Here is a 13,161-nt window from a genome sequence, read left to right as displayed (position 1 = left end):
GGGAGGGGATTAGAAAAATGCAGAAGTGTAATTATAACCTTATTAAAGTAAGACATTTAGGGTGACAGTGGAAAATGGAATCAGGACTACTAGGTCCCCAAGTGTAAATCTTTGTCATTGCCCTGCTAAGGAAACAAATTACACATTTCTGTGCCTCATTAATCCACTGATAAATAGGGGGATAGGATCAATATTTGATGCAGTACTTCACAAGAGTGTAGTGTAAAGATGAATTAGTGTTTGTACTAATGATCTAACCTGAACAGCTGTAAAGCTCTACCTTGCCTCAGTTTCCCCTCATCTCAGTTGTCTCAGTCTTCAGCATTTGAGTGTGATGACATGAATGTAGCCTTCTGGCCAAATCACAGGTGATCCATACTTTATAAATAATAGGAGGCCAGACAAAAATGGCGGTCTTTTGCCCAGTCTTAAATTGAGTGTACAATGCAGCAAAACATAATGGCTATGTCTACACTGGCCCCTTCTTCGGAATAGCCATGCTAATTTAGAACTTTGGAATAGGGAAATGCGCAGGGGATTTAAATATCCCCCGCGGGATTTAAATAAACATGGTTGCCGCTTTTTTTCCGGCTTGAAGTAGGAATAAGAGATCCTCCGGAATAGGGCTTTATTCCAGAGGATCGCGCCAGTCTGGATGCTCTTTTCTGGCTTTTTCCCAAGCCGGAAAAAAAGCGGTGGCTATGTTTATTTAAATCCTGCGGGGGATATTTAAATCCCCCGCGCATTTCCCTATTCCAAAGTTCTAAATTAGCATGGCTATTCCGAAGAAGGGGCCAGTGTAGACATAGCCAATATGTCCTTCAAGTTCTTACCATGTGTGGGGGGAAATTTCTCATTTGGGAAGTTGAGGAAAGAAAAAGTGGTCATCCACTGTGGATCTGGTTTTGATCAACAGGGCTACATCTACACTGGCATGATTTTCCGGAAATGCTTTTAACGGAAAAGTTTTCCGTTAAAAGCATTTTCGGAAAAGCGCGTCTAGATTGGCAGGACGCTTTTCCGCAAAAATACTTTTTGCGGAAAAGCGTCCGTGGCCAATCTAGACGTGTTTTTCCGCAAAAAAGCCCCGATCGCCATTTTTGCGATCGGGGCTTTTTTGCGGAAAACAGTACTGTGCTGTTTACACTGGCCCTCTTGCGCAAATGATTTGCGCAAGAGGGCTTTTGCCCGAATGGGAGCAGTACTGTATTTCCGCAAGAACACTGACGATCTTACATGAGCTCGTCAGGGTTCCTGTGGAAATTCAAGCGGCCAGTGTAGACAGCTGGCAAGTTTTTCCACAAAAGCTGATGATTTTGTGGAAAAACTTGACAGTCTAGACACAGCCCAGGGGTGAATTAGTTGTAAATGCAAAAGTGGTTGGGAACTTTGAAGGAAGTGGTCATGATCTAATAGAATTAAAAATTCTATGGAAAGGAGGACATGAAAACAGAAAAAAATCACTGGTCTTCAACAAGGTGGATGTCTATCACCTCTGAGAACTAGTAAGCAAAGTCCCATGGAGAGACCAATTAGGAAAAAAGGAGTCAAAGGGGCTGGCAAATTCTAAAAAATCAGCACCAAGCAATTCTGATGCAGAGGAAAAATAAGAACATGTGAAGTTGAGGTTCTCATGATGAGAAATTCAACATGAGTCAACAGTGTGATGCTGTTACAAACAAGAAGTGCAATCTCGTGTTGCAGTCACAGAGGAACAGCATCAAAGTCAAGCACAGTGATATTACCTCTTTACTCAATGCTGGTTAGGCCTCATTTATAATACTGTGTCTAATTTTCGTTCATATAGAAAGGATCCAGATGCAAGCAATAAAGGTGATCAAAAGGATGAAATGCAAGCCAAATGAGCAAAGGCTGAAGGAATTGGGCATATCTAGTTTGAAAAAAAGGAGGTGAAGGGCAGATATAATACTGGTATTTAAATACCTGAAAGGCTTCCATTAAAAAGATGGAGAAAAGTTGCTTTCTCTTGCCACAGAGGGCTGAACAAGAGATAAGGAGTTCAGAATATGGCATACTTGATATAGATTAAATCTCAGCAAAGCTTTCCTAATTGTAAGAGAAGTAGGACAATGGAACAGACTGCCAGGGAAAGTCATGGAAGCTTCTTTACTGGAGGTTTTCAAACCCCACTTGAAAAAAAATCAGGGGGACTAAATTTAGTTTTGTGAAATTTGAAGTTGGATTAATTTCAGATATGGAATGAAAAAAAATAATTACAAACTTAATATTGGAGATATGGTAAGATGTGATGAAGTGGCTACAATAGAAGAACATATCATATTCTGCCCCAAAATGGTAATGGTCATACTAATATATGTTCTTTCAACAAAATTAGATGTGTTGACAATGCTGCCATAAACCCACTTTATTTTGAGATAATAGTGAAATTAATGCCACCAAACATTACTTAAACTATTTAATTACCACCATGTGCCATGCATATAAGATTTTGGATTGAATCAAAACAACCACAATGTGTGGAAGATATAAATAGAAAAAGAGAATGTATTTTGTACCCATCAGGGGGTTTAAATTAACTTTCTAAAACATGGCACAATGGACAAAGTGAAAATGAAAGTTGGTTAATCTGAAGGCTTTGTTCTTTTACAGCTTTATATTAATCTTTTATGTAGTTCATGACCAGAAGATTATCAGACTTAAAGAAAAAGTAAGAAGAAAAGAAGGGTGTGGGGAGGATTGCTCTTCTAAGCCAAAGCAGGCATGTAAGCTTAAAAAACCTGTATGAACATGTTAGGGTCATTTCAGTTTAACACATTATTACTTCTCTAGAACTTAAAAAACACATCTATACATAGCCAAATAAAATCTATGAATACGGAATTAATTCATACCATCAGCTCTGTACTGATCTCTGAAAATACTCCTTTTTTTGCCTCAACTGTACAATTGGCATCAGTTGTCCATGAACTAACATGGTAGACACCAACATGAACTATGACAGGTAGCATATGTTTGCTCTAAGACTTGTGAATTGTCACCTGTACCCTAAAAGGGATTAGGATTCAAACCAAGGTGGATGTGATCAATTCATGACATAGTCAGAAGAAGGTAAGATATTTGGTGTACCAATGAGGGGAAGTTAAAGTTAACCTCAGCAGAAATAACTAGCTGCTCAGCATACATTCCTTATGATTCTAAAAGAACCTGACTGTTCTCTTAAAAGTAGAAAGACTCTGAATGTGTTTTAAATTGCTTTCAAGATTTTATGAGTTGTCCTTTGTCTACAATGCCGCCGAGTTCTGTCGAAATAACATCGACAGAACTAGGCAGTTTTGTCAACGGCGGTAAACCTCATTCTACAAGAAATAACGCCTTTTGTCAACAGAGTTCTGTCGACAAAAGGCATTATTTCATCTATACCGTCCTTTGCATCTATACTCTCATGTCAACAAAGTGGCTTGCTTTTTCGACAGAACTGGATGTAGTCTAGATGCTCTTTGTCGACAAAGCCTCTGTCAACAAAAGCCTGTAGTCTAGATGTACCCTGATAGTCCAGAGAAACACTAAAACATTGAAATGTGTAGAACACTTTCACTACAGTAGCTAACTACAAAACAACTACTAGAGGAAAGACTTAGAAACTGAAGTCCCTAAACCCAACACTAACTTTAGAAAGGAACAAAAGATCTGGTAGCACTTTATAGGCTAACAAAACATGTAGATGGTATCATGAGCTTTCGTGGACACAGCTCACAGTGCTACCAGACATTTTGTTGTTTTTTTAAGTTTATCCTGAGCAGACTAACTCGGCTACCCCCTGAAGCTTTAGAAAGGGAGTTACTGGAGCTTTTGGGATTGCATAGTCCTTTTGTAGCCCTCTGGAGCTATGGCAGTGAACTCATGTGGCCCCACAGAGGAACTCTTTTCAAGAAGTTTCCAAAGTTCTGTGTTGCTAGGGGGGAGTTTCCTAGAAGAATGAATTGTCAAGGAAGAACAAAATATTTGATGATTTGTACCCCTAATCTTATTTACTTACTAAGATCACAGTAATTGGCAGCTGGAACCATCATATAATTTGGTGAAAATAACCAGTCGCCTGTTTCAAAAGCCATTATAATTTGATCCCATTAGAGATATTTGTGACTATGTATTCATTTCACTTTATTCTCAGAGTTCCCTTCATCTGGTTTCTTAAAAATTAAAAGTCAAATAAAAGACTCTTCCTATCTGACTAATTTTGTCATTCAGACAATATATGGCTTTGACCCAAAACTATATATGCTGAGTGAAAGGCAGGCATTGACTCAAAACCAAAGTGCTGGTTCAATTAATTCTTGCTATGGCAAGAATCACTATGGCATCAAAATATTTTCTGTCTTATTACCTTTACTAATGTTTCCTAATATTTTGTTATCTTTATTGACTGTGGCTAGACACTGAGCAGATGTTGGCAGAGAGCTATCCACAGTTACTTCAAGATCTCTTTCTTGAGTGGTAATTACTAATTTAGATCCCATCACTGTGTATGTATAGTTGGGATTCTGTTTCCCAGGGTACATTATTCTTACAATTATCAATATTGAATTTCATCTTTGCAATCTGCTTTGGACTTAACTCTCTTGAGTACTTTTGCCTCACTTACAAACTTTGCCAACTCACTGTCTGCCCCTTTCTTGAATTTGAAAAGTGGCCATTTATTCCTGCCTTTTGTTGCTTGGAATTCCCCACAGCTACTTCTAAAGTTTGTTTTTGTTACAGAGCTTCAGTTAATAAAATAACTTTTCCATCATTTGTAGTTATTAAGAACATAAGAATGGCCTTACTGGGTCAGAACAAAGGTCCATCTAGCTCAGTATCCTGTCTGCCAACAGTGGTCAATACTGGATGCCCCGGGAGAGGGGGGGCGGGGAATCACAATGGGTAATCCTCACATGATCCCTCCCCTGTCATCCACCTACAGAGAAACAGAGGCTAGGGATACCATTCCTACCCATTCTGGCTAATAGCCATTGATGGACCTAACCTCCATTAATCTATCTAGCTCCTTACAGAATCCTATTAAAGTTCTAGCCTTCACCGTATCCTCTGGCAAGGAGTTCCACAGGTTGACTGTATGCTGATTAAAAAGTTACAAGTTTATTAAAAAGCTAAAAGCAAAAATCAAACTCTCACCTATATTTCCCCCAAACATAGTATTCACTGCTTTGCACCTGGAGGTACAATTTTAATTGACACTGAAAAGGGCAGCTCAAATGATTTGAGACTACTTTCACAATCAAATCTTGATCACTAATGATGAAGTATAATACTGAAATACGTGGCAATAACATGACACCACAGGTAGAGCTGTGAGACTGGCAGGTCAGTGAGTGATTGTGTTAAATACCAGATGTCCAGCCACCTTTACCAACCAAGTGACAGGGATGCACTACACTGAAAATCAGATTTGTTATTTAAAAACAGCTTTTTGGCTGATGGTGAAGCTACATCAGTAAGCCAGTCTAAAGTAGTATTTTTTCTGATTCCTTCTGAAAAGCACAGCTCTCCCTCTATCACACTATGGATAAAGCTTTGCAAATAGCTCCAATATTTCCTAATAGCAAAATAAGTTAATGTGTTAATATTTATATAACAACAAGTAAATGCTTGTTAAACAGAAATGTGTGGATTTGACATGTCTCAGCTGAATATATCAGCTGTGATGATAATTGTAATCAGAGGGTGAATGGAAATCAGGCCTTGTACAGCATATGGAGGTTAGTTTTGCAAAGGGAAGTGGGCATTTACTGTATAATTCATACTTCAAAACAAAACCAGACTGTCCATCCCAATGAATTAATAAGATTATAATGTCTTCTGCTGACCTGTCTGACCGCATGGGTTAGAATCAACCAGTCAGAGAACAAAAGGGGATATCCTGGGGTTCGAAAAGTGACATTTTGCATTAACTTCTGTTGAGAAAGTTCTAACAATTTTTCCCATTTCCCATATTTTATGTGAAATAGGCAATTTGAACTAACAACATGTTTTGTTTCTGTTTTTTGAATATTTCTCTTGCATTTTTTCCTAATCAGTTTCAGATAAAACTGTCAACTTCTTTGGATAACACCATATTCTTCTCCTGTTTGTATAAAAATTGAGTAAAGCTCAGTGATTAACAATATATTTAAAATATTTGTGGTGTTACAACACACCATTATAAGACAGGTAAAGGAAAGGATAGTGTGATTTTCATCTTTTATCCGTGACTTGGGAAAAGAGAGTTCTGGAAATTATATCTTAAAACTAGCTCCTTTAACCTTCTGTTTCTTAAACATGACTTTTTGTCTGCCCAGCTCTTTAATATGTAAACATCTAATTAAGAATATACCGAATTTTTGGAGAGAAGCATTATTAAATATGCATTGATTAATATTAAAAGAACTAATCTGTGATCAACCACATTCAAACCCAGCACAATAGAAAGAAAACAAAGGCAAAATTTTGTGTAGTTGGCTTCCAAACATGCTCAGATCAATAATTCTGACCCATTACTAAAGCAAAATGTTACACAACTTTATTAATTTATTATCTTGGATTGGAAACAACATTTGGATGGCCTACCTGAAACATGATTGAGAAAGCAGAAGCACGTATTTTCATAAGACATCCAGAGATAACACTTAAAAAGGAAAGAAGCTGCAATACAAACAAAATGGAAAAGGTATTAGATACAGTGGTAAATAACATGTGTGACTACATAGGTTTAGTAATTGGGAACAGGTATGACTGGTATATTATGGAACACATTCATATATCGTCGATAACCATGTAAAGGTGCAAATAGAAAAAGTTAATAACAAACAAAGAAACAAAACCCTTAACCCATATCACAACCCAAGCCAAACTGAAACCAAAATTTTAGAGGTTTCAAAATGTTTGTCTAACTTTAATTTAATTCATGTATTTAATTGGGTAGTCTCACCATCTGTGTGCTTTTTAGTTCTGGATGTAACTAGAAACAATGTGAAAATACTTTAAAAATAAGCCTATGCTCATATTACAGTGTTTCCAACTCTCATCAAGAGCAGGAGCAGCATGGCTGTAAATCATGTGACAGAGCCTGTTTTCTCAACATTTCCAGGCCTTCATTGCATACCCAAAAAGATTTTCATTAGTGAATGGATCAGTTAATTTTGAACATTTTATTCTAACAAAACTACCATGCTAGGTGATTTGCCCATCACTAAAATGTATAGGACTCAACAAATTGTACTTTGCATATGAATGCTTGTGTTCTATGTTTTAAATTGCCATAGGCCTTGTATAGAATTTCTAGGAATCTGTCTCCAATCACACTGGACAACTTTCTATAAGTTTTACTACTAAAGATTTCTGGTTTTGGGGAAGAGCTGGAGGGCCTTAATCTTGAGTGTACATTTCAATTGTTTTATACACAGAGCTGAGTACAATTCATCATCTCATTTAACTTCCTGAACTTCAAAATGACTACATCTGGACTATATCCCTACAGCTGACTTACCCTGAAACTCTGTCAAAGAATGGTAAAGAAGCATTGCTCACAACTACCCTGTTATGACAATCATGGTCATCTGTGGTTTGAGGAAAGGTTAAGAGACCCATTTCTACTGGAAACATGTGAAGTCTCCCCCACCTGCCTGGCAGCCTCACCCTTAACTTATTAAACCATTTGGAAAACACAGCCTGAAGGCACTAAATTATAGATGGTGTTTGGTCACACTGAAATTAAAACCTTCCTCTTTCAAAAGGTAATTGTTTCCAGTTGATACATGCTACATATGATGTGAATAAGTCAATCGTTGTTTGAATGAAAACAGCTCATATATTCCTAAAAAGGAAAACTCCTTAAAAGGGCCTACTCTGTCTGACCCAGGAAAGAAAACAGATTGCAAGCTAGTTGTTGCACACCGGCTCTCAATTTAAGCATCAGCACTACCTCGAGAGATTCTGATAGGTCAGAGTAAAAGTATCAAATGTTCCTTATTTGTAGTATATGAATGTAAATAAAAATGGAAAAGAATATATAATTGAAAAAAATGCTGTTTAAAAAATGAGTTTTCTTTGTTAGTACTCAGCAACATCAGTTCTTGGATGCTGTGGTTGTTCAGCTGTGGATGTTCTGAAGCACTGATAACCAAAAAACAAGTAAACAGGCTGTAAATGTTCTCAGGCTGGAACTCTCATTTTACAATATGCTTGCAACACATGAAGCACAGTGGGACCCTGATTCTTAATTGGGCTCTTCAGTTGCTACACTAATACAATACAGTAAATTACATTAATAAACTACTTTAAAGGAGCATTAGGTTTGCAAAGTCATGGACTCAAAAGTTAGAAAATATCTTAATTTCCATTCCATCCCCACCTCCCTCCCCCCAATATATTTATTTTGATGCAGGCTCTCTAGGCTTACAATTTCCTAGGATGTTAAAAAAAACAAATGGGAAAAATAAATAAATTTCTTGCATGGAATCACATGGAACCCCCCCCCCCCCCGCACACACACACACACACACACACACACACACATGGCCTCTTCCCTGCCTCCTGCCCAGGGTGTACTCCATCCCTTCTCCTCTCCCTCCTTCCCAGCATTTCTGGAGCACCGTGAATTGTCTGAGTCACAGTGCTCTGGAAGTTCTGGGAGACAGGGTGAGGAGTAGGCAAGTGCTGCAACCCCAAAGCATAAGAGGCAAGGTGGGGAGGGGACAGAGGAAGATTGCGTGGAATCCTGATGGGCTACATTTTGCTCGTTGGCTGCACATTGCCCTCTACTGCACTAGAAGGAGATAAGGCACACACTTTGCTAGTGGGTTTCACCAGCTGACATCAGAGCCAATGGTGAACTCGGGAGTGCTGGATTTCATTCTAATTTCAGGGGGGAGTGTACTCCAGTGTCTCGATCCTAGTCTCTCCTTGTCCCACCCCTTCAGTGCATCATCACAGTCTCCCCACCCTTGCTCCTTTTCCCACTCTACCCTTCCTCCCCTCTTGACTTCTCATCTGAGTCATCCTTCCCCTCACCAGCTCCATATCCGTTTGCCTCTTTCTTTTTTCCTCAATGCTACATCCCAGCTTCCCTCTCCCCCTCCATTTTTAAATGTAAAGAGAGTGAGAAAGATACGTTCATATTTTGGAAATCATGCCAGTTGGAGCTATGCTCCTCTTTGGAAAAGAGAGGGCTTCCCTGCAAGTGCAAAGGCTGCCTGGAATGCAACCTTGCAGACAGTAGAAGAGTTTACTATTATGAGTGCACCGCACTCAAGCTCTCAGTTAGTTCCTGCCCCAGTTTCTGTACCTGAGATTTGGACATTTCTAACATTGCCAACTGCCTGGCATTTTAATTTGAATCACCCTAGGTTGCTGAAGTGAGTGATTATATTTGCTTTGTTCAGGAACAAACACTCCATGTTATTACTATGTCAATAAAAACAGAACTAATTCCTACTGTATATTTTCACCTCCATTTACTTTAGCTGTATCAGAAAAGAGAGAGAGTAAATATTAATTGATACCATTCTTTCCCTGTTAAAATACATTAAATCAGCAGCGGTTCCCTGAAACTATAATAACATATAAAAACTGAACCTCCCAACTCTAGGTAAGGTGTGTTGGCCTGTTGCTACTTTTCAGCATTACTTCATAGGAGACCCACATTTGTTTTCTATTTGTCCCTCACTCTAAAGATGATTTGGAGCAAGTGGGCGGAATTGCATGCAGCTTTGTGGAAATGGCCATGAACCTTACCCGCTCTAGTAAAAAATCAACCTCTCCACCATTTACGATGATGGTTATGTTCTATTAAACAAGCTAACAAAACGCACCCAAAATAAATGTACTTGCTCATTTAGAAAAAGCATTACTCACCATAGGCATGTGTGCAAATATAATTTCAAGCTGGGTTAGTCCCTCAGGGATGAATGCATCAACACCCACAAATATTTTCACACAGCTGTCTTAGCAGTTCATTCACAGCTGTGGAACCCAAAACACACAAGAGACAATGAATCTTGCTGGCATCATAAAAAAATTTAAACTATGCTCTTCTCAGTATCATGTCCCTGAAATGATAACCACACATACACTTTTTTTTTCCACTTGAGGGAGGGAGAAAGAAGTGAAGATTTTCTATGTGTTCTTCCAAAATGTGTAAGCTATTGAAATATTGATGATTTTGATTGATTAAACATAGGTAACCCTGATTTAGCAAAGCACTTATGCAAATGCTTAAAGTTAAGCATATCTTTAAATCCTTCCTTGCTCAGCAAAGCACATAACACACAGCCTGAAAGTGATGCAGGCAGGAGAGGTGACTGTTGATTAGGGATGGAATTTGAAGGGGCCACAATGCTTTTTCCCATTATCTTCTGAACAGTTCTCAGAACTGAGAACAAGGTTTTAAAAAAAGGATATATGTTTCTACTGGCCTCTGTTGGTAACAAAAAGGGAATGTCTACAACAAACTGAAATCCATCTGTATTAGGTCAACTTACAGCCACTGCAGTAATTAGCAGTACTTATGGTACATAACCACACTATTGTCTTTGGATCAGTGGCATATGTTCTCACCAGGAGCACTTCCACTGACCTGAAGGGGCAATTCTGGGAGATGACTGCCTGAGTCTAAGTTCCATGGGCAGCTCTCTGCCAGGATCCTGGCTGCCCGACAGGCTGCGAGGCTTCCCTGCTCCCCTTTCCCAGCTGGGAAAAATGAACCCAAGGGTCACTGTCTATGAGCTGAGAAAGTTTTAAAGAGCCTGACCAGTATTGCCTTACACTGAAGGTGCGACTTTTCGAGCAACCATAACATGTCTTTGAAATTATGCATCATTGAAAATTTGAATCATGTTGGAGATTGAGATCATAAATATTTATTTTTAAAAATTCTGTGTAAGAGCTATTGTGTTTTACACATTATATAAATGAAACACAAGTTCTTCACATTAAAATGTGGATGCCAGGCAGCAAAAAAACCAGCACTATTCCTTAATATCGGCTGAATGTACTATATATAAAAATTCTACCCAGAATTAAATAATGTTGTACTAAGTAGTGCTTTGATGTGGGCAATGAGAGTCAGTAAATCTGAACTCACAGTTTACTTTGCACTATAAAGTAAATTCAGTTTCATATATTTTAGAGGCCTAATGTAAAAAAAAGTCCCTGAAACAGTGGTCAAATGCACTTGTTGCAGTTAAGGCAGAGTTATGCTGAGTTTCACCAAATGAGGATCTGTTTCTTGTTGTACATCAAAATAGGTGATTTGCATGCACTTGCATACTTTCATTGGTCTAATTTCAAAGGCTCATTTGAAAACTTTATAGCTATAAATGCTTGAAATGAAAATGAAGATCAATTTAAAGTGCACAAAGATACTGTGATTATTCTATTGTGGCATTTAGTAGTTGTGGAATTAAGATTTTCCGCAGTAAATAATCTTTTTACCTGCTTTTCTTTTATGAAAAAAAATCTTGCTATAAAGCTGGGAAGGTCATTATTTGTGTCTCCCCACTTGTCTTACAAACCTCACAGGCATCCAGAAAAGATAATTTATTTGGCAAGACATAAAAACGGAGCCTTTCTCATTATGCTCTACTTCATTATAAGTAGTTCTTCTGCTTAGCAGTCTGGTGAGCCTCCTTTTGAAGAACAGTAATAGAAATCAGTCTGGTACTTTTTTATCTAATTCAAGCCAAGATACAAAGTGGAGGAGAGGGGCTGTCTCTCTGAGAAAAAAACAAAGAATGAAGTGTCTGTACAGAAGGATGTATTATATCTGAAACTCAGGTGAATGATGTACTTGAAAGGCAAAAGTATGGCCTGGATATTTGACCAAACTTCTTTGAGACAAAGCTTGATAAAAGATTAAAAGAACAGTCAATCCTCGGTAAATACATAATTGTATAATGCTGTTTCCCATACAATAGTTCCTTTATGGGCTGTCTCCTGTTTTCAACTCCTTGCTAATCTCCAGCTATGACAGAATAGGTGTGCCTTGGAGTCTTGAAGATTTCTAAAGTTTTTCTTTTTTTTAATAGACTGCAGATCTCTTACAGGAGCCAAAGGCTTGGCTTGTTTCTAAAAAAATCCAAGTAAAAGCCCCTCGTTGAAAAAAATTAAAAGAGAAATTAATATATCATCACTCCAGAGGCAAACTTCTTTTCAATATGATTATTTATCCTCTTCTTTATTCTCTAATTGAATTAGCATTAACGATTGGAACATTATTTCAAATTAAATAAAATACAACCCTTAAGATAGTAAAGTGGAAAATCGTGTGTGTGTGTGTGTGTGTGTGTGTATGTGAGAGAGAGAGAGAGAGAGAGAAATTACTAACAAATATTAAATCAAAGGAATACAATCAGGTAGCAAATATGGAAAATACAAGATCAGTAGATTTCCCTTAATGCTTTCATAAAACCTATTATTTTATAAAGTAGCATAACAATCTCCAGATTAAGAGATTACACTTTTGGAATAGGAAAGTATGTTCTGCCCATCCATCCTTTTACAGAATCATATAACTACGTAAAATGAAAAAGCCATTTGCTTATATACTTCCTGTTGTTTCAAGCATTTCCTTTTGTCATTAAGGCATTACGGCTATATTTAGACTGATGAGTAAATTATGTCCATGACAAGAGGCACGACCTTGCTTAGAAAAGTCTTATTGTGGCCATGAATTAGAGGTGAATTAGAGGTGTACACTTGAGAGCAAATTTAACTAATTACCACAGATTCCCACCTGCTGGATGAATTTCCTCTGTGTGTATCTCACATTTCTCCAGCAGAGTTTTGCAGCAGGTCCCTCTTGCTCTCAAGTCACCGGTTCTACCAGGTCATGCAGGAGTGAGCCTCTCTTTGCATGCAAAATAGTTGTGCTCAGCTTTTCTCTGCTGAAAGTCACTCTGTACATATTTTACAGAAAAGACAGGTCAAGTCTAAGTATAGCACATGGTAGTTTCCTCATCCAGCATTAGATTTCACTCCGTGAATAACGATGGGTGTGTTGCATTTCCATCCTCTTTTACTCTCTGCCACTTACTAATTTTGGAACTTGAAATTTATAATGATACTACCAAGACAGGGTTCCTGGCATACAAAGCAAGAATGCTCTAAAGGGAAGCTTAATGTCTGTACCTCAGTGAAATATTTTGT

General features: G+C 38.0%; 1 long non-coding RNA gene across 2 annotated transcripts in view; it reads right to left on the bottom strand.

The window, feature by feature from the left end:
• The window catches only part of LOC112545650 (uncharacterized), a 63,097-nt gene extending 50,192 nt beyond the window's left edge, over positions 1-12,905 (bottom strand). For both annotated transcript variants that reach the window (XR_012901229.1, XR_003089184.2), the window contains exons 1-3: positions 12,749-12,905; positions 9,871-9,978; positions 6,586-6,660 (exon numbers count right to left, since the gene is read on the bottom strand). This is a non-coding gene — a long non-coding RNA (uncharacterized LOC112545650). The remainder of the gene's footprint in view (positions 1-6,585; positions 6,661-9,870; positions 9,979-12,748) is intronic.
• Positions 12,906-13,161: the final 256 nt, after the last annotated feature.

This window comes from Pelodiscus sinensis, chromosome 1, assembly GCF_049634645.1.
Source record: "Pelodiscus sinensis isolate JC-2024 chromosome 1, ASM4963464v1, whole genome shotgun sequence".
NCBI lineage: Eukaryota > Metazoa > Chordata > Testudines > Trionychidae > Pelodiscus > Pelodiscus sinensis.
The sequence above is the reverse complement of the archived record's forward strand: the minus strand, read 5'-3'. Positions and strand labels throughout refer to the sequence as shown.